General features: G+C 51.6%; 2 pseudogenes; both read left to right on the top strand.

The window, feature by feature from the left end:
* The first annotated feature begins 75 nt into the window (after window positions 1-75).
* Window positions 76-3,511, top strand: LOC140912333 (perforin-1-like; annotated as a pseudogene).
* A 4,492-nt stretch (window positions 3,512-8,003) lies between these two features.
* LOC140912361 (perforin-1-like) lies at window positions 8,004-12,158 on the top strand (annotated as a pseudogene).
* Window positions 12,159-19,631: the final 7,473 nt, after the last annotated feature.

The following is a 19,631-nucleotide window of genomic DNA, read 5'->3' as shown; positions in this document are numbered from 1 at the left end:
TCTTTTCTGTCTCTCCCTGTAGGGGTTTTGGAGACTGACGCTGACTCCTGCGCCAGGGACCGCAACATACCAGCCATGCCCAAACCTAGTGCTTGCACCCTCCTCCTCCTCCTCTTCCTCCTCCCCGTGGTCTCCCCCGGATGCCAGACAGGCACAGCAGCTGCATGCACGAATGCAACCTTCGTGCCCGGGCACAGCCTGGTGGGGGAGAGGATTGACGTGACCACACTGGGCAAGACGGGGGCCCACGTGCTGGACACCAGCCAGTGGCGCGGCCCGAATGGCACCTGCACCCTGTGCCAGAACCCGCTGCAGGGAGGCCAGTGGCAGAGGCTGCCGCTGGCCGCGGTGGACTGAAGGGTCCGCGTCTCGTGCCAACGAAAGCTCAGCAGCTCGGTGCAGCAGTCGGCCATGGGCATGATGGAGTCCGCAGCGTCCGTGGTGCAGAACGACTGGAAGGTGGGGCTGAAAATGCCCGTGGTGTCCACGGTTAATGTCCAGGTGGGGCTGGACTGGCCGGCTCACATTCCAAACTGGCCGAATTTGTCACGCAGAAGTCGCGGAATGACAAATACACCTTTGTGAGCCATGAGGTTTCCTGCCCATATTACAGGTAAGCAGCAGCCCGGACACCTCCCAGCATGGGGATGGCTCATCCGGCACTGAATGCAGCTGGCTCTGGGGAGGGGCAAATGAGTAACACATGTACAGTGATGTCACACCAGCGTTGCTCAGCCTGTGCTGAGATGCAGCCACCTCTCGGGTGGGGCAGCTGGGAAACTGCTGCACAGTAGTACCACCAGCCATCCAGGGCCTTTCCCTTGTTAGGAGCTGTCTCATTCTGGGGTGCGATCCAGGCCAGTGAGGGATTGTGTCACTGCCTGACCTGTAGCCCTAAATGCTGCAAGAGGCTCTGCCTCTCTGAGTCCCTTCTCTGGATGCCCCACGAGCCAGCAGTGAGTATCTGTGTGTGAATCAGCTCTGAGACCAGCAGCCTGTGTGTTACCCCCCAGCCACACACTGGTCGATGACCCCAACACGCTTCCCATCCCAAGTGTCCCCCAAACCGTGTGCTTTGCAATCTCCATCCCTCTTGTGGCCCATTCGGAGAGATTTAAGGTTCCTTTGTTCCTTTAAAGATACAACACTCAGCAGCTTGCCGGGCTAACTGGAGTTCACATGCACTTTATGTCAAACACAGCACAGGGTGGGGTTAGCAAGTTTCTGAAGTAAGGGAGAGAGGAGGGTGAGTGAGGTCAAGCACAAGGGATAAGGACAAGAGTGATTACAAGCAAAGTGAAAAGCGCTTTCTGATGGCTAAGATATAACAAAACAAGGCACAACCTTTGTGCAAGGCAGTTTCCTTATCAATCTACCTTCCAGTGAGATGGTTGACCACCCCTCTGGTCGAGATCTCCCACCGAGTCCATTGTGTTTGGGTCCTTTCTCTTCTTAAGTGAAAGATCATTTGGGGTCCTCAGCCCTTCCCTTGATAGCCCAGAGAACCTTTGCAATGGATTCTCCTTACAGTCACCCCGCCATAGTAAAGTCCACCCAAGCTGTGAGGAAGGTGACGTGGAGTCAGCTGGCCAAGGAAAGTTCTTACTGGTTTCTTCCCCTGCTTGGGGTTGCTAAAATGCAAATCGATCTGTTTCCTGTACTCTCCTCCCCCTGCCGACTTAATGGTCCTGTTGACCCTCATTTGCAGTCCCCTTGTCTCTTACTGCGCCTTGGAGATGCCTTTCAGGGACAGAACCACAGTCCTTTGTCGAGGGTGGAGTACCTATCGCCCTGCCTGGCAGACGCACTCTGATAACAGAATTTCCCACCCGTATGCATGTTTGGATGTGTCCTCCATAGAGAAGCCTCAAAATGATAGCAATGAGCAGCACGGCATTAGCTTGCTGTCGATAGCTTACGTGGCCCCTTTTAGATTCAGGTGATGACATGAGTGAGGTGGGGTACACTGAACTGGTCAGGCCAGCTGAGACTCACTACCAGAAACCAGGGAGCCCTTGTCCTCTGGCATTGGGGTGCTGTTAGGGTCACACCTGAGCCACAGGGGTGCTGGCTGAGATCCGGCCCCAGGGCAAGGGACTGGCTGGCTCAAAGTGGTTGGGAATAGGACACAGCTTTTCCCCTCTGTTGGGCCCAGGTCTGATCTGGCCCCAGGGTGGGGGGGACTGTCTGTTCCAGGGGTTGGGGGAATGGGAGAAGGTCTTTTGCCCGCTAGGGGTGCCAGCTGTGATCTGGTCGCAGGTTTGGAAGCTGTGCTGTGATGGGTGGAGGAATGGAACAGGGGCCTTTCTCCTCTAGGGTTGCAGCTCTGATCTGGGCCGGGCTGGCTATTGGGGATTTTCTAACTCTCTCATAAATTCCTTGGATCCCTGGGGCAGGTTCGGGATCAGCAGAAAACCTCCACTCACTGGTCATTTTGTCCTGGCGGTGAAGAACCTTCCTAGCCTGTACAACAAGGCCTCCCAGCTGGAGTACCATCATCTGATTCACACCTACGGCACCCACTATATGACCCAGGCGTCGCTGGGGGGGCCGGGTGCGGGACGTGACTGCCGTGCAGGTCTGCCAGGCGGCACTGGATGGGCTGACCGTCAATGAGATTAAGGACTGTCTGAGCATCAAGGTGGCCGTGAATACTGGGGTGGGCTCAGACCAGTCCAGCTTCAGCAGCTGCAAGGAGAATAAGAGAGTGAAATTCCAACAGAGCTTCCGCAAGACGTACCGGGAGCGCTATGCGGAGGAGGAAGGAGGGCAAAACACCGGCGACCTGTTCTTCTCCAACAATTACGTTGGGGTCTTCTCAGGCTGGGTAAAAACCTTGAAGTCCCTCCCTGGCCTGCTCACCTACTCCTTGAGGCCGATCCACACCTTGTTGGGGCAGGACGACCCCAAGCGGGAGGCGCTGGGGCAGGCAGTGAGCGAGTACATCCGTGAGAGGGCCCTGCGGGTGGATTGCACCAAGAGCTGCCCAGCGGGGACCCGGCGGAGCGCCCTCGATCCCTGCTCCTGCGTCTGCCCCGGGGACAGCTCCACCAACACCATGTGCTGTTCACGGGAGCGGGGCCTGGCAAGACTGACGGTGACTGTGGAGCGGGCCAGTGATCTGCGGGGTGACACTCTCACAGCTACGGATGCCTACGTCAAGATCTTCTTTGACAGGAGAGAGAGGCGGACTGTCACCATCTGGAACCGAAAAAGCCCTGTCTGGAACAGTCACATGGACTTTGGCTCTGTCCGTGTCACTGACGCCAGCCAGCTCCGTGTCGAGGTCTGGGACGAAGACAATGGCTGGGATGATGACTTGCTCGGGGTCTGCAACATCCCACTGAAGTCTGGGGGGCCCTATCACAGGGAGTGCTACCTGAAACGTGGCCACCTCAGCTTCCACTACAGTCTGCCCTGTGGGCCCAACCTTCGGGGCCAGAGATGTTCTGAGTATATTCCCCAGCCCCCCCAGCACAGCATAGCCAAAGGGAAGGAGCCCTTCTGGTGAGCGCCCTGGGCAGGGAATTGGAGAGGGGCACGGGTGTGTGTTGGAGAACTGTGCTCCCTGTCCCGCAAAACGTTTCCTAGCTCCTGCTCCGCTGACGCTACTGGGCTTCATGCTGTTACTCCTGCTCGGTAATTGGTGTCTCCTAAGTCCATAACAGCCTCCCCACTTCCATGGACCGGTCACCCTCACAGATCCCTCTGGAAAAATATCCCACCACTACCTGCCTAGTCCTGATCCATCGAACCAGTGTATCCATTGACTGTCTCCAACCAATGTCTGTATCCAGTGCATCCAAGCTATCCATCCATCCATCCGTGCAACCAATATATCTATTCAATACATCATGGAATCTCTCCAACCCATTAGCCAACAAACCAACCAGCGTCTGTATCCAGTGCATCCAATGTGTCCATCAAACCAATTAACCAAGGAATGTATCAAGTTCATCCAAGCTATCCATCTAATCAACTAATGTATGTATCCACTACATGCAACATCTCTATCCAGCCAATCAATCCACTCACCATTGTACCCAGAGCTTCCAGCATATCCAAGCAACCAATGTACGTATCCGGTGCCTCTAATGTTTCCATGCAACCAATATATCCAGTGCATTCAAACTATCCAAATAACTAACCTACCCATGTCTATATCCACTATATACTATGTATATATTCAGTGTGTCCAACCAACCAAAGCATCCCATCCTTCCATTTATCCATCCAATGTGTATATCCAGTACATCCAACCAACCAACAAACCAACCAATGTATGCAGTGCATCAAACCTATCTCTCCAACCATCCAACTAATGAATTTATGCAGTGCATCCAAGCTCTCTCTCCAACCAACCAATGTATGTGTCCAGTACAACACCCCAGCAAACAATATCAGGTAGTGCATTCATCCAATCAGTAACCAAACAATGTATCCAGAGCTTCCAACATATCTGTGAAACCAACCAATGTCCAGTAATCCAACATTTTCATCCATCAATCCATCCATGAATTAACCAGTATCTGCACCTAGAACAACCAAACACCCTGACAACATATCCACCAATCCATCGAACCAACCAATATGTGTCACCATTGCAACCAACCAGCCAATCAATGTATGAAGTACATCCAACCAACCAACCCACCAGACAACCAATGTGTGCAGACAGTGCAACCAACCCACCACCCAACATATCTATCCATCCAAGAGATCATCAGGAACAAAGGTCAGCCCCCGTGCTATTGTGGCATCAGGGATTAACCCTCTGCAGAAACCCGAAGATACTCCAGGGATCGACACAGTTCTAAACACACAGCGGATAGGCTGGGCTCCCGGGGGAAGGATTCATTAGGGGGCTGTTCCCTAACTGTTGTTTTTGTTGCTTTCCAGAATTACCCAGCAGCTCTTGTGTTAATTATTTCACCATGAATGCACGCACCCCACACACCATCCAGCTGGATGTTCCCTGCGCATATGATCAGCAGTGATGCTGATATATCACTTGCCATTGGTAAGATTCACAGTTAACACCCATAACACGGCTAATACTCTGAAACCAGTTAACACCCAGGAGAACATTCCACTGGGCTATTGATTCTGGCTGTCAGCAGACTCAGGGAGATGGTACTGCATTAGGGTCACATTGAAAAAGGCAAATTCCCCCTGACTCTGGGATTAAAGTGTCTTCCTGGCTCATGCCTACCTACATCTGCTGAGAGCCTAGATTAATAGCTCCATGATGCAGTTAACTGGTGAATGATGACTGTTAACTCTGAACCCTACTGACTGCAAGTTAAATATCTTCAGCATGGAAAACTGTCATGCAGCTTTGCAGCTCCACCACAAAATGATTTGCTTCTGGGAGGCTTCCAGACCTCTGACTCTTTGCAAATGTATCTCCCTGCCTCAATAAACATTTGTGAAAGGAAGTTGGTAAACAGGGATCCGTGTCATTCTTCTAACCCCACTAGGAGGGAACAAGATGGAGCAAACTGGAAATGAGCAGGTGCAATATATTGGGTACACTAGCGGGAGTAATGGGCTGGAGGGGAGAGAGGCATGACAAGACAGGGAAGCTAGACATCTGGGTGACTTTGCTGCAATGGGGAATCCAGTGTCATGTGGCTAATGCCAGTCAAAGGGAAGCGTTTCTGTCAGGGCAGAGTGGGGTGGATAGGAAAGGGAGCCAAGGAGATGGGCAGTTTTATTATGGGGCATTAATAGCACACAGGTGATATTTACAGGTGAGTAATACTTCCAAGGGATCCCGGAGGGGATAGGAGGCCTTTCCCATCTACAGGACCCTATACAGCAGGGGTTCCCAAACTGTGGGCCATTCCCTAACGGTGGGCCATGACATAGTGCTGGGTGTTCCGCCATGGGCGGTGCTGGAAGGGGGACGGGAGGACGTTGCCCCCACAAACTGCGTACATTGGTGGAGTGGTAGCCGGCGATGGCCCCTTCCCAGGGCCAGAGGAGCCCAGCACCCCCCGCGGGTGGCAGAGGCTGAAGCGGAGCTGCCGTGCGGTGGGTGGAGGGTGAGGAGAAGGGGCCAGTCCCTAAAATGGTGGCTCCCAGAGTGGCTGGAGAAGGCTTGAGGGTTTGCAGCCGCTCCCACTCCGAGCCACCGCAGCCCACGATCAATGGCTGTTGGAACCCCTGGGGTACCAGCCCCACAGTCCCTTCTCAGGGACCAGGGCTCAGCAGTGGGTGATCAGGACCATCAAGGTAATGGCCAGGCCCAGCCTAAGCACCTGCCTCTGCCCAACACGGGCGGCCCCCAAGCACTTCCCTCATTCCTGGGAAGGGGGTGCCTGAGAAGCGCGCCAAGGTGCTGGATGGGTGACTGTGACAGGGCTGCCAGGTGACACCTGCTAAGGCGAGGGGCTGCGAATGCCCCTCGGTTTCCCTCTCCCTGACAGACGTGTGTTAATAGTGGGCTTGCAGTGCCTATTGCAGCTGCACAGGTGGGCCTCATGGAACAAAGTTTGTCAACTCCTGATCTAGACCCCACTCCTCTCCCAGAGCTGAGGATAGAATCCAGGAGTCCTGACTCTCAGTCTCTCCTCCCCCCACACACAACCTGATAACATTAAATACTCAAAGGAAATACTATCTCTAAATACCCAGGTAACCTGTGGAACTCATTGACACAGGGTGTGAGTCAGGATTTGGAACTGGATCTTCACATGGAGGATGGAAGAGCCAGCATTATACTCATAAGGGTTTAAAACAAATATGTTTGGAAGGGGTGTAAATGTCATGCTCCAGGGCTTAAACTTCCCTCTGATTAATGAGAGTCAGGAGGAAAGTGGCCCTAGGAGGGCAGGTTATTCCAGTGTTGTCCACTGTGTAAGACTGGATACCAGGCTAGATGGCCCGTGGAAGAGCTTAGCCTTCCTGTAAATGTTTCAGCCAGCCTGTAAGTAATGGCTGCTAGGACTCAGCAAGGGCATGTGACCAGACCACATGACACTGAACTCCATTTTGGCACCTGTATTTTTCCAGAAACTGGGCTGGGAACTTAGCTTGGAACAAAGGGTTCCCACCATATGAGCAGACTATAAGGTGGAGAGTGACATCATGATTTGTCTTCACTCCCCCACAACTCAACACCTGTGAGAAGCTCTGAAAGACAAAGGACTTGGAACGTGGACAGCTCTTAGACTGCACACCGGGGTGACAACCCACCACACCCACCATTTTTTTCCATGGGTGCTCTGGCCCTGAAGCACCCACAGAGTCAGCGCCTTTGAGATGAACCCTTATACTCAGGGATTGAGTGCATGCCCACTATACTGCAAGCATGCATTCTGGCACTGTGACCCTAATGTATGTGACCCTAATGTACATACTAATGTATGTATCCACTACATGCAACATCTACATTCTACATTCTACAAAGCAGAACTCTTCTTCAGGTCTGGGAGCTCAAAAGCTTCTCTCTCTCACCAACAGATGTTGGTCCAATAAAAGATATTGTCTCACCCACCTTGTCTCTCTAATATGAATCCTGTCATTGTGGCCCTGTTGGGTGCATCCTAATATACTGAAACCACGAATTTTAGCCACTAGAGGAGGAGTGTACGTCTCAATGCTTGTAGCCTGTGTTTAGATCTTACTTCACTCTGAGCGTGGGAGTTTTAATTGTAGCATGTGTATCCTCATGCCAATCCATGAAGGCAGTGGAGTTTGGAAATAAGGTGAACACAGGGCTGGCCTTATGGGTAGGCATTGTAGCGGGGTGGGATGGGGGTTCTGTGGTCAAGAGGCAAGGCGTGTGGTGGGCCTGCAGTGTGAGGCCACGGAAGGGAGCTGGGGCAATGGGGGAGGGAAGCAGTGGGGCCCAGAGGTGATGGGGGGATTCCTCTGCCACATTGTCCTTCTCCACCCATACTTTTACAAAGGTTCTGTCACCCTTGGGCTCCCCACAGTGACCCATCTCCCTGGGTGGCTGCCGTGTCTCTTACCGGAGCCCAGCTCCGGCTTCTGTCATGGCCAAGGGGCGGGGCCTCAGGTGAGAGGAGGAGCAGGGGGTGGGACGGAGGTGGGCATAATTTAGGTCGATTTATAGCTTTAGTGTAGACCAGCCCTTAGATTGGAAGATCTTTAAGGAAACAGTGTCTTTTTATTGTAACCCATCTGCCAGGTGGAGTGGCATTAATAAGTGCCAGGTTCAATGTCTAGGAGTTCCTTTTCAACAATATAACACAGAACTGGCTCAAGCCCCCAGCCAGTAACCTGGGAAAATTCCCACTCCTGGGGGCCTCTTACAGATAATACTTCCCCACTCGCAAGCACAGAGTCTGGTGAGTGTAGAAAAGAAACTTTGAATAAGAGGAGGGAAGTCACCCGACATTAAGTTAGGAAAACTCTGCAGGCAGGATTCATAAGCACACCATGATCAAAAGACCCACCCCAGTGTGCGTTGAGCAGTGGCTTTTTCCTCAGGTTCTTGAGTCCAACAACCAAAAGTTCATTTAGTGTGTCCCTCCCTTCTCCGTACCCATTCACAGTTGTTGATCACGGTCAGTGAAGACCCAGAGTTCAGAGGCGCATCTGTGAGAGTTCACCTCCCACCCTGGTGGGAGGGGAAGGCACCTTGCTCGCTCTGCTGTTCGGGGGCTCGCTCTGGCATCAGTCACCCTGCCAGTCACTCCACTCGCTGCTTCACCAGCTGCTCTACATATTCTGGGATGTCTTGAGGTCCCCCACTTCATAGACTCTCAGGGCTAGAAGGGACCTCAGGAGGTATCTAGTCCAACCCCCTGCTCGAAGCAGGACCCATCCCCCATTTTTGCCTCAGATCCCTAAATGGCCCCCTCAAGGATTGAACTCGCAACTCTGGGTTTAGCAGGCCAATGCTCAAACCACTGAGCTATCCCTCCCCCCACACAGCTCTCAGTGATTTCACCTGTTAGTGGGGAAGTCTAGAGCCGGTTATCAGTGATTTGAGCTCTATTGGTCTGCAAACAAAAGACTCCCAATTGAGTCTTAATCACCTCTGTTAATACACAATAAAGAGAGGTAGGTCAAATGGACACCACCAGGCACAAGAACATGTCCCCAGCTACCCTCATCTCTTGGCACCCCTGTCCCCTCCCTAGTGAGTGCAATTCAGATGAGGGCGAACCTCTCACTCAGGGCAGGCCAAGCACAGCTCTGCTGCCCTTGATTCACACAACAAGGATAACATCCCTTTATTACCCTTGCCCCCAATAACAAAGTGATTTGCAATCCAACACCAGCCAAAAGTGATCATTTAGGCAAAGCAGCCCCACCACGCTGCTCACCTAGGCAGGACTGGGTGTGTTCATGCAAACAAGGTCAGCTCCTGAAGGCCTATTACATGGCTCATCCCTAGATGTCAACGGAAAGCTCATTCCGACCCTGCTTACATTATTCTGCATCGGTACAGCACCTGGCAGTCTAGGGTCCTGGCCCATGGCTAGAATTCCTAGATGATACAACAACACAAATAATCAAAAATAATAAATTCTATTTATATTCCACTAGTTCTCTCTATTTATCATGCCTTCTCCCCGGGAATACCAGTATGGAGGGAACGGAATTCATCTTGAGCTCCCATAATTACCTAGTAACCCACAATGCACTGCAAAAATGTCCCATGAGGTATTGCACCAGATGATGGAATAGGGGATACCGGGATGCCTACCCATAATGCCCCACACCATCTGCAGACAAAGCCTCTTCGGTGGCCCAGACGAAAGCAGCCAAATGCTCACAAGTTCCAGCAATATGGCAAAGTCGGCATCTGTCAGCTCCCAAAAGATCTGACGGTGAAACGTTTGAGGGCAGATGTGGCATGTCGTCCTGGAGTTCAACAGAAAGTGGCGCTCCTATCTTCAGTGACAACCGCATTCCAATAACCTGTTAAAATCATTACCCAGAAAATGCAACCCTTTAAGGAATAGCAAGGATTTCACTAGTAAGAGGAAGATAAGTTAGAAAGAAGTAATCGCTCTTCTGTAACCTATTTTCCAGCCATAAGTGTTTGCCTTCAAATTGAAAGAATAAAGACTTTGGAAAGTATCTAAAAGGAAGTAAGCTAATAATATTGAAATAGGAATTACAGCTTTTATGACCTCATTCTTAGCTCTTGATAACACATTGGCATCTTTCATAAGACAATCTTGCTGATCTGTTTATCTTTTGATGAAAAGGTTCGTAGATTTACAATTGCCCACTGATACCTTCGACACCTTGCAATTAAAGCCTTCTGTCACACATATGCTACAAAGCGTCAATCCCAAGGACACATATGTGCCTCTCAAATCATAGCATATAAGGAAATAGTACAGAAGATTAAAGGACATACACGTTACCAGCTGCATTTCAGAACTTGTGTAAACACATTTATGGCCAATAGTGTTATCTCCTCTCACATCTGAGGCCTGTCGCCTTGACAGAAAACAGAATTCCTCCTAGGAATTACCTTAGCTAGCTGAAATCTTTCACATGATGAAATCAGCAATAGATCGCATGCCTGTAAGTTATTATATTCTCCAAAGATAGTGCATAATAAGAGTTATGAGTATCTCTTCAATCCCGTAAAGGCGCAGGCAGGTTTGTTGTGACCTCACATTTTCAGAATAAATTATTCAATCTACACTGGTAATAAGCTTTTGATCATGGCTTCTGCAATCTACCAGACAAAGGTCTAATAAGGTCTGATGGCTGCAAATTGAAGCTAGCCAAGTTCAGACAGGAAATAAGGACACAGTTCACCAAGGGCCATGGTGGATTTCCCATCATGGACAATTTTGAAATCCGGAATGGTTTTTGTTATTTTTTTCCTAGGAGACCAGCTGTAGTTCAAACAGGGATTCATTCAGGGCACTTCTCTGGCCCGTGTTATCCAGGAGGTCAGACTAGATGATCACAACGGTCCCTTCTGGGCTTAGAGTCTGTGGATCTAGAACACTGAGCTCTACCCTCACAAGACGCCAATGTCCGACGGTACGTCACACGGTGGCCGCTTCTCTCTCCCAGGTTCCGAGTTACCCACAAACCTTCGCTCAGCAGCCATTTCACCCAGGCCCTGAGGAACGTCCCGGAGGATTACACCCACAGCTTGCTGCAGCTGGGGGGGCCGGGCGGGGCATGTGACGGCCATGCGGGTCTGCAAGGCGGCGCTGGATGGGGTGAAGGCTGATGAGGTCAAGGACTGTCTCAGCCTGGAGGCCTCCGTCAGCATCGGGGCCAGGAAGGGCAGGGCCCAGGCGGCCTTCAGCCAGTGTGAGGAGTAGCAGAAGAAGAAGAACTTCAAGGGGAGCTTCCACGAGACCAAAGCAAGTGCCGCACTGAGGTGACGGGCGGCCACAGCCACGCCAACCTGCTGTTCTCTGAGGGGCAGGACGCCGAGGTGTTCTCGGCCTGGATGGAGAGCCTCAAAGCCAGCCCCGGCCTGGTGTCCTACTCACTGCGCCCCATCCTTGGTGAGGCAGGACAACCCCAAGCGGGAGGTGCTGAGGCGGGCGGTGAGTGAGTACATCGCCGAGAGGGCCCTGTGGAGGAATTGCACCCACAGCTGCCCTCCGGGGACCCAGCGCAGCGCCCATGACTCCTGCTCCTGCGTCTGCCCCGGGGACGGCTCCACCAACACCATGTGCTGCTCGCGGGAGCGGGGTCAGGGGAAGCTGACGGTGACGGTGGAGCGGGCCAGCGGCCTGTGGGGCGACTACACCAGCCGCACAGACGCCTACGTCAAGGTCTCCTTCCAGGATCGGGAGGTGCGGACGGCAACCGTGTGGAACACCGACAACCCGGTCTGGGACGTCCACCTGGACCTGGGGCACGTGCGGGTGGCGGAGACCAGCCAGCTCCGCCTCCAGGTCTGGGACGAAAACAACAAATATGACAGCGACCCGCTGGGGACCTGCAACGAGCTGCTGCGCTCTGGGCAGGGCTGGTACCAGGTCTGCTACTTGAACCTCAGCCAGCTGGCACCATCCTCCCCAACAGCACCTACCCCGCATGCCCACCCTCCCCCTCATCAAACCAGATTCTCTCCTGCCAGGCCCAGTGTTGCTCAATGGCCCATTGTCTCTAACAGGAAGTGGCGGGTGAAAAAGCCTCACCCCAGCTTCCCAGCAGGCTGCCAGATGCTGGGTCTAGCAGGGCGGTAGCTGGCAGATGAGGGGGGACGAAGGCAGCTCTGGGCTGCTCAGCCTCTAGCTCGTGAACACGCACTGGGTCCTGAGGCAGGAACCCTGCTCTTTGCTGGACCCACTGGAGTCAGGTAATCAAAGGGCAGAGGAGCTATGGGGGCAGGTGGGCTGAAAGCTCCTGCAGGGAGAAGCTGGCTGGAACGAGGGGTGGGGAGCAGGGGTTGGGGTCCCAGGGAAGGTACCCCACTGCTAAGGACCTTGCTACCCAGGGCTCCTTGGTTAACCATCCTCTCCCCAAAGTTTACAGCACACTGGCCCTCCTCTGCATCCCACAACAGTGCTGTGTGGCTGTTCCAAGCTGCCCAACCCCAGAGGTGGCTGCATCTCGGAGCCAGGTGAGCCATCCCCGGGCGGCATCACTGAGCAGCTACTTCACAGCTGTCTCATCCCAGAGGTAGCTGCATCTCAGTGCCAGGTAAGCTGTCACGACATTATAAGCAGATATCTGTTATAAGCACTGCCTGTTATTAAGGTTGCCCAAAGCTTCACGTTACAAGACCCTGTTTCCAGTTGCCTGGAACTTTGGCAAACTTTCCCCAAAAGACTGGAGTAAATGGGGACAAGGAGGCTGGAGAGATTGGGGCAGGAGAGAAACTGTGAATCGGGGTTGGAGAGGAAAGGCTGGGGCTGGCTGGGCAGCGAGACTGGGACTGGGAGCTGGTGAGGAGACTGGGACTGACTGGCTAAAGGACCTGTGCATTGCTACATGCTCATAACACAGCTCTGCACTAAGACAATGACCACAGTCGAGTCTCATGCTTCAGGGCTTCAGCTGGTCACCTGCAGGGGTCAGGAAGGAATCCCTTCCCCCCACATGCATAATTGACCAGCATCTGGGATTCCCCACCCCATCCCCGATTCCTCTGAAGCACCTGAGGTCAGCCACAGCTGGAGACTAGACACTGGCTGGTTCAGTGCTCTGAGCTGGTCCAGAAAACCCTCATTCTGGCTGCCTGGCTGGTGGGGCAGGGTTGCCAGATATGAGGCTAGGAAGGAATTTCCCCCCAGGGCAGACTGGCAGGGACTGTGGGAGCTTTTCTCCTCCCTCTGCAGCTGGCACCTCCTGGGATCAATGGGACATATCTCACCTCATTCCCTGCCACGGCAAGGGCCCCGGGCATGGCTGGCACCTGGGCCCTGTTCCCTGCCCCTGGCACAGCCTGGCCTACTGAAGGCTGAATGGTTTGGTCTAACCCAAGGGGTGGGCTCGATACAAATGTAACTGGTAAAATTCCCTGGCCTGGGCTCACAGGGCATCAGACTAGATCCTCTAATCTTCTGGCCCCCACTCTGTGAAAGTACAAAGGATGCTGGGAATGGGAGTAGAGGGCATAATGGGACTGGGGGGAAAGAGGTAAGGGGAGCCCATAGGGTCAGTGCGGGAAGGACAGAGGCAGTGGTTCCCCATGGCACCCTGTAATGCCCAGCTGCCCTCACCCTGCTCCACGTGTCTTCAGTCCATCATGGCACCAATCTCTCAGCCACCCAGAGCACCCAGAGTACCCCACTTCTGCCAGCCCAGTGATTCTCAGTGGCTCATTGTCTCGATGGGGGAATGGCAGGTGACAGCTAGCTCCTATGTTGATCTAGAGGGCGGCACCTTGCTGGTTAAATTGGGGCTGAGACATGGAGGCGAAGGCAGATCTGGGCAGCTCGGCCTCTGACTGGTGAACGTGCGCTGGATCCCGAGACAGGAGCCCTGCGCTTTGCTGGATCCACTGGAGACGGTATTCTAGGGGGCAGGGCAACTTGGGGGGTGGGCTGAGAGGGGCAGATCCAGGCCGGAGTGACGGACACTGGGGAGAGGGCATGCTGGGGAATTTAGGGGGGCAGCACCGTACCCCACTGATGACCACTGTGCTACTCAGGGCTCCCTGGATAACCATCTTCTTCTCAAAGACCACAGCCCTCATCTGTGCCCCCCAGTCTGGGTAGGCAGCTGTTCCCCAGTTCCCCCTCCCCAGAGGTGGCTGCATCTCAGCTCCAGGTGAGCCATTTTGGCATTGCAGATGGTGTTGGTAGCCTAGCCTGTTATTAAAGCGAACCCAGACTTCCCATCATATGACACTCTTTTCGGTTGACTCTTCCTTACCAGACTTTAACTATCTGAGCTGAAATTTTCCATGCTGGCCGGTGTCTACCGCAAGCTGAATATTCTGGGAGAATTTCAGCCAAAACAATTAATCCATTCCCAAGAGAGAGGCAAAGGAAAAATACAGTGTTTTGCCCACATTAAAAAATTTCTTGCCATCTCTTTTTTAACTGCTCTAGTGGCCTGGCTCTTCATACCGGGCCGGCGTCTTTTGCTGTCAGAGCAGGACTTTCCCTGTAATTTCTCCTCCAGGCCGGACTGGGGCCGGGCAGTGTTAGGGGGCTTATTCCTTCACCCACTTACTTCCCTGGTCCTTCTCGCATGAACAGAGAGCAACAATACCCAAAGTCCAAAGGTGCAAACAATTCGATGTTTATTGGGGTGAACTTCCAGCAAGCATGATTCCAGTTTCCTTCCTTAGTGTCCCCCTTCCTAGCTCTGACACCACAGAGCCTTATACCTGTGTCCCTGTTCCCATTCCTGCCCTTAGCCAAACATGATTCCAATTTCCCCACTCCCCTTCCCTGTTCCCATCTCCCCCTTTAGCAAAACATGATTCCATTTTACTTACCCCCATTCCCTGTTCCCGTCTCCCCCACCCACACACCCCACACATCCACCCACTCACTTCCTGATTGACTGCAGACTGCATTTTCCACCTTTATGCATCCGATGTAGTGAGCTGTAGCTCACGAAAATTTATGCTCAAATAAATTGGTTAGTCTCTAAGGTGCCACAAGTCCTCCTTTTCTTTTTGCGAATACAGACTAACACGGCTGCTACTCTGAAACCTGCAGACTATATAGTAAAACTTGAGTTCTGCTTAGCTATACCTTAACCAATCATTTTCCTGAAATTTAACTAACCAATCCTAATGTATTGTAACATGACTATGTAACCAATTATATCCCACCACCTTCATTAGTTTACACCCAGCAAAATCAATTATACAGCAGACAGGAACAATCACAGAACCAGACAGAGATTATACAGACAAACAATAGCAAAGTGGGAACTATAATGACAAAACAATACAGAAGTGAGGATTTCACATCCTAGCTATTGATAAGTGAGTTCTTGCCAGACAGGATGCTATCAAACTAAGTTGCCTTTTACATCTTCAAGGCACTTCCCTTTCTCTGGAGGCGATAGGCACTATCAGGACAGGATTGTATTCCTAACAGCCCAATAGCACCTTCTTTCAGTGTGACTAGTTTGGGATGTGAGGACGTGACCGGTCGCTTCCCAGCTTATGGCTGCTTCTCTTGCTTAGCCAAAGGCCTGAGCCTAAGAACAGGGCGTCAGACAGTCACAGTAGGAGAAGGCCCTTACACCAGCAGACAGTGATTTTGATTCTTTCTTTTATACCTCTAGAACTAGCCAGGCGATAAGAATACACCTAAATTCTTAGAGTATAGGCCTTTACCGACAGGCCTGAAGATCTATATCCAACAGGCAGCAGAACAGCGAGCAGAGAGCCTGCTGCTTCTGGGGTCTTAGCGACCCTCCAGGCCTGGCACCCAGGCGGTGCAGAGGAGGAAGTGTCTGATTCCAACACAGAGCGGATAAAAACTAGACCAAGGGGGGGAGCTGGAAGGTGCAGATTTGGGCAAGGAGTTGGGAGAGACCAGGAGGGCAGCGATGCTGTGACTGAGAGTTGGAGGAGGGGTGAGTGAGGCTGGTTGGGCAGGGAAGTTGGGATGGAGACCTGGCAGGCGGTGGGAAGGCTGGGGATGGCTGGACAAGGAGACTGGGATGAGGCGCCGGGGGGAGGAAGAGACGGGACTGGCACTGGTTGGAGAGGATGGAGGAGAAGGGGTCCAGTTTGAGGCAAATGGGCAGAAGGTTCTGTGCCCATGAGAGCACTCTGCCCTCCTGAGCCTGGACGGGACCCCAGGATCCCCAGGTGCCAGTGTCTTCTGCTGGGGAAGGTAAATTACCCAGAGGGTTGCACATGTCATTGCTTCTCCTGTCTGAGCTCAAAGCACCTCCTCCCTGGGATCCTCGCATCCTTCTGCCCCGCCACGAGCTGCCTGGGTGCCTCCTCCCATCCCCCTCGAGCTCAGGGCATCCATTCCCATTTCCCCCATTCTCATTTCTTTTGTGATTGGCTGGCAGATCAGTTATTCAGGGTGTCGACAGGTTACACCCCACTGGGAGGCTGAGCAAGATTAAACTGGGCATTGTTGGGACAGGTTAATTTCTGGGGGGCAGGGATAGATCAGTGGTTTGAGCATTGGCCTGCTAAACCCAGGGTTGTGAGTTCAGTTCTTGAGGGGGCCATTTAGAGATCTGGGCCAAACATTGGGGACTGGTCCTGCTTTGAGCAGGGGGATGGACTAGATGACCTCTTGAGGTCCCTTCCAACCCTGATATTCTATGATTCCAGATTTAGCTGATGCTGCTGGCTCTGCTAACCGATGCCAGGGGCTCTGGGCATCCCCCATTTCCTTCTCCTGGGTTCCTGACTACCCCCCAAAATGTGCAGGGCTCTGCCCGGCGACGCCTAGAACAGTCGCTGACATTTGGGAACTGATTGGCTGCGACATTGAAAAATGACATCGAAACCGAGAATAGCCAGATCTGTTTAGTGCAGTGGTGTTGTCGCCAGGTTGGTCCTGCTGTAATAGAGAGACAAGGCGGGTGAGGAAATATCATTTATTGGACCAGCTTCTCTTGGTGAGAGAGACAAGCTGTTGGGCTGCACCGAGCTCTTCTTCCTGAGACACAAAGAACCTTGGAGAGCTGAAGGCTGGTCTCTCTCACCCACAGACGTTGGTGCAATAAAGGATATTTCCTCACCCGCCTTGTCTCACTATAATGTTTATGACAGGTTTCAGAGTAACAGCCGTGTTAGTCTGTATTCGCAAAAAGAAAAGGAGGACTTGTGGCACCTTAGAGACTAACCAATTTATTAGAGCATAAGCTTTCGTGAGCTACAGCTCACTTCCTCAGATGCATATCGTGGAAACTGCAGCAGGCTTTATATATACACAGAGAATATGAAACAATACCTATTCCCACCCCACTGTCCTGCTGGTAATAGCTTATCTAAAGTGATTTCCAGCACAAATCCAGGTTTTCTCACCCTCCACCCCCCCCACACAAATTCACTCTCCTGCTGGTGATAGCCCATCCAAAGTGACAACTCTTTACACAATGTGCATGACAATCAAGCTGGGCTATTTCCTGCACAAATCCAGGTTCTCACATCCCCCCCACCCCCATACACACACAAACTCACTCTCCTGCTGGTAATAGCTCATCCAAACTGACCACTCTTCAAGTTAAAATCCAAGTTAAACCAGAACATCTGGGGGGGGGGGGGTAGGAAAAAACAAGAGGAAACAGGCTACCTTGCATAATGACTTAGCCACTCCAAGTCTCTATTTAAGCCTAAATTAATAGTATCCAATTTGCAAATGAATTCCAATTCAGCAGTTTCTCGCTGGAGTCTGGATTTGAAGTTTTTTTGTTTTAAGATAGCGACCTTCATGTCTGTGATTGCGTGACCAGAGAGATTGAAGTGTTCTCCGACTGGTTTATGAATGTTATAATTCTTGACATCTGATTTGTGTCCATTTATTCTTTTACGTAGAGACTGTCCAGTTTGACCAATGTACATGGCAGAGGGGCATTGCTGGCACATGATGGCATATATATTATATATATATATCTGGCATATGGAATTCATTTGCAAATTGGATACTATTAATTTAGGCTTAAATAGAGACTTGGAGTGGCTAAGTCATTATGCAAGGTAGCCTGTTTCCTCTTGTTTTTTCCTACCCCCCCCCCCCCCAGATGTTCTGGTTTAACTTGGATTTTAACTTGAAGAGTGGTCAGTTTGGATGAGCTATTACCAGCAGGAGAGTGAGTTTGTGTGTGTATGGGGGTGGGGGGGATGTGAGAACCTGGATTTGTGCAGGAAATAGCCCAGCTTGATTGTCATGCACATTATGTAAAGAGTTGTCACTTTGGATGGGCTATCACCAGCAGGAGAGTGAATTTGTGTGGGGGGGGTGGAGGGTGAGAAAACCTGGATTTGTGCTGGAAATCACTTTAGATAAGCTATTACCAGCAGGACAGTGGGGTGGGAATAGGTATTGTTTCATATTCTCTGTGTATATATAAAGCCTGCTGCAGTTTCCACGATATGCATCTGAGGAAGTGAGCTGTAGCTCACGAAAGCTTATGCTCTAATAAATTGGTTAGTCTCTAAGGTGCCACAAGTCCTCCTTTTCTTTTTATAATGTTTATGTTTATTATGCTAGCATTAGAAGCCTAAAGGGAGATCAGGGCCCCCCCTTGTGCCGGGCGCTGCACAGACCCAGCTGACTGAGATCAAGGCACCGTTATGACTGGCTGTGTCCAGACACACAGGGAGAGAAAGTCCCTGTCTCGAAGCTCTGACCCAACAAAGGCAGGATTATTCTCCCCATTTTACAGATGTGGAAAGTGAGGCCCAAAGAGATTAAAAGGTTTGTCCAACGTCATATGGGGTCTGTTGCAGAGCTGAGAATAGAACCCAGGAGTAATTGTACCATTTCCGCTCCTTACGTGCCAGGCGAACCTTCCTGTAAGCTCTCTTCTGCGTTCTCAGTAGTGAGACAGAGTAGCCAACAGATAGAAAAATCCACACAGCAAGTTACCTGCCTGGAAAGAAATTATGATTATTTATTATCTGAATTATGGATGCACCTGGGAACCCCAGTCATGGATCAGGACCCCATTGCACTAAATATGCGTTGAAAATATTGTCCTGAAATTGCCTCATAGCCTGTGGAAAGCATTGGCACAGGAGACGAATAGGGCCAAGAGTTTAACAGGATTCCAAACAGGACTTTCTTTGGACATTGGGAAAACCAGAATTATAATCCTAAGGGGTTTAAATAAATTTGTTTAAAAGGGATATGTCTTATGCTTCAAAGTCTGAACCCACCTCTAACGATGGGCAGGGGGAATTGGCCTCTGTTAGAGATTGCAGACTGGGCTAGATGGGCCCTTGGGTCTGATCCAGGGTGGTAGGAGGGTTCAGGATACCAGTCTAGATGGGCCTATGAGTCTGATGTGGGTCTGATTGGGCTGATGAAACCCTAGAAAATGACCCTCAATCGGTGGCTAAATGTAACAAAATACACCACTTTCAATGTCCACTAGGGGGCCCCAGTGGTTGACAAAAAGACAGTGGTAATTGAATGCCTCTGTCTCTGTCTCTCTCTCTCCATATAAGTAAGTTAACCTGTGGAACTGCCTGCTGCTGAATTATGATTTATTCAGGATCTCTATATGTCTCTCCCTGTAGGGGTTTCTGAGGCTGACGCCCCAACACACCAGCC

This window comes from Lepidochelys kempii, chromosome 6 (genome assembly GCF_965140265.1).
Source record: "Lepidochelys kempii isolate rLepKem1 chromosome 6, rLepKem1.hap2, whole genome shotgun sequence".
Classification (NCBI taxonomy): domain Eukaryota; kingdom Metazoa; phylum Chordata; order Testudines; family Cheloniidae; genus Lepidochelys; species Lepidochelys kempii.
Note: the sequence above shows the minus strand (reverse complement) of the source record. Positions and strands in the feature narration are given on the sequence as shown.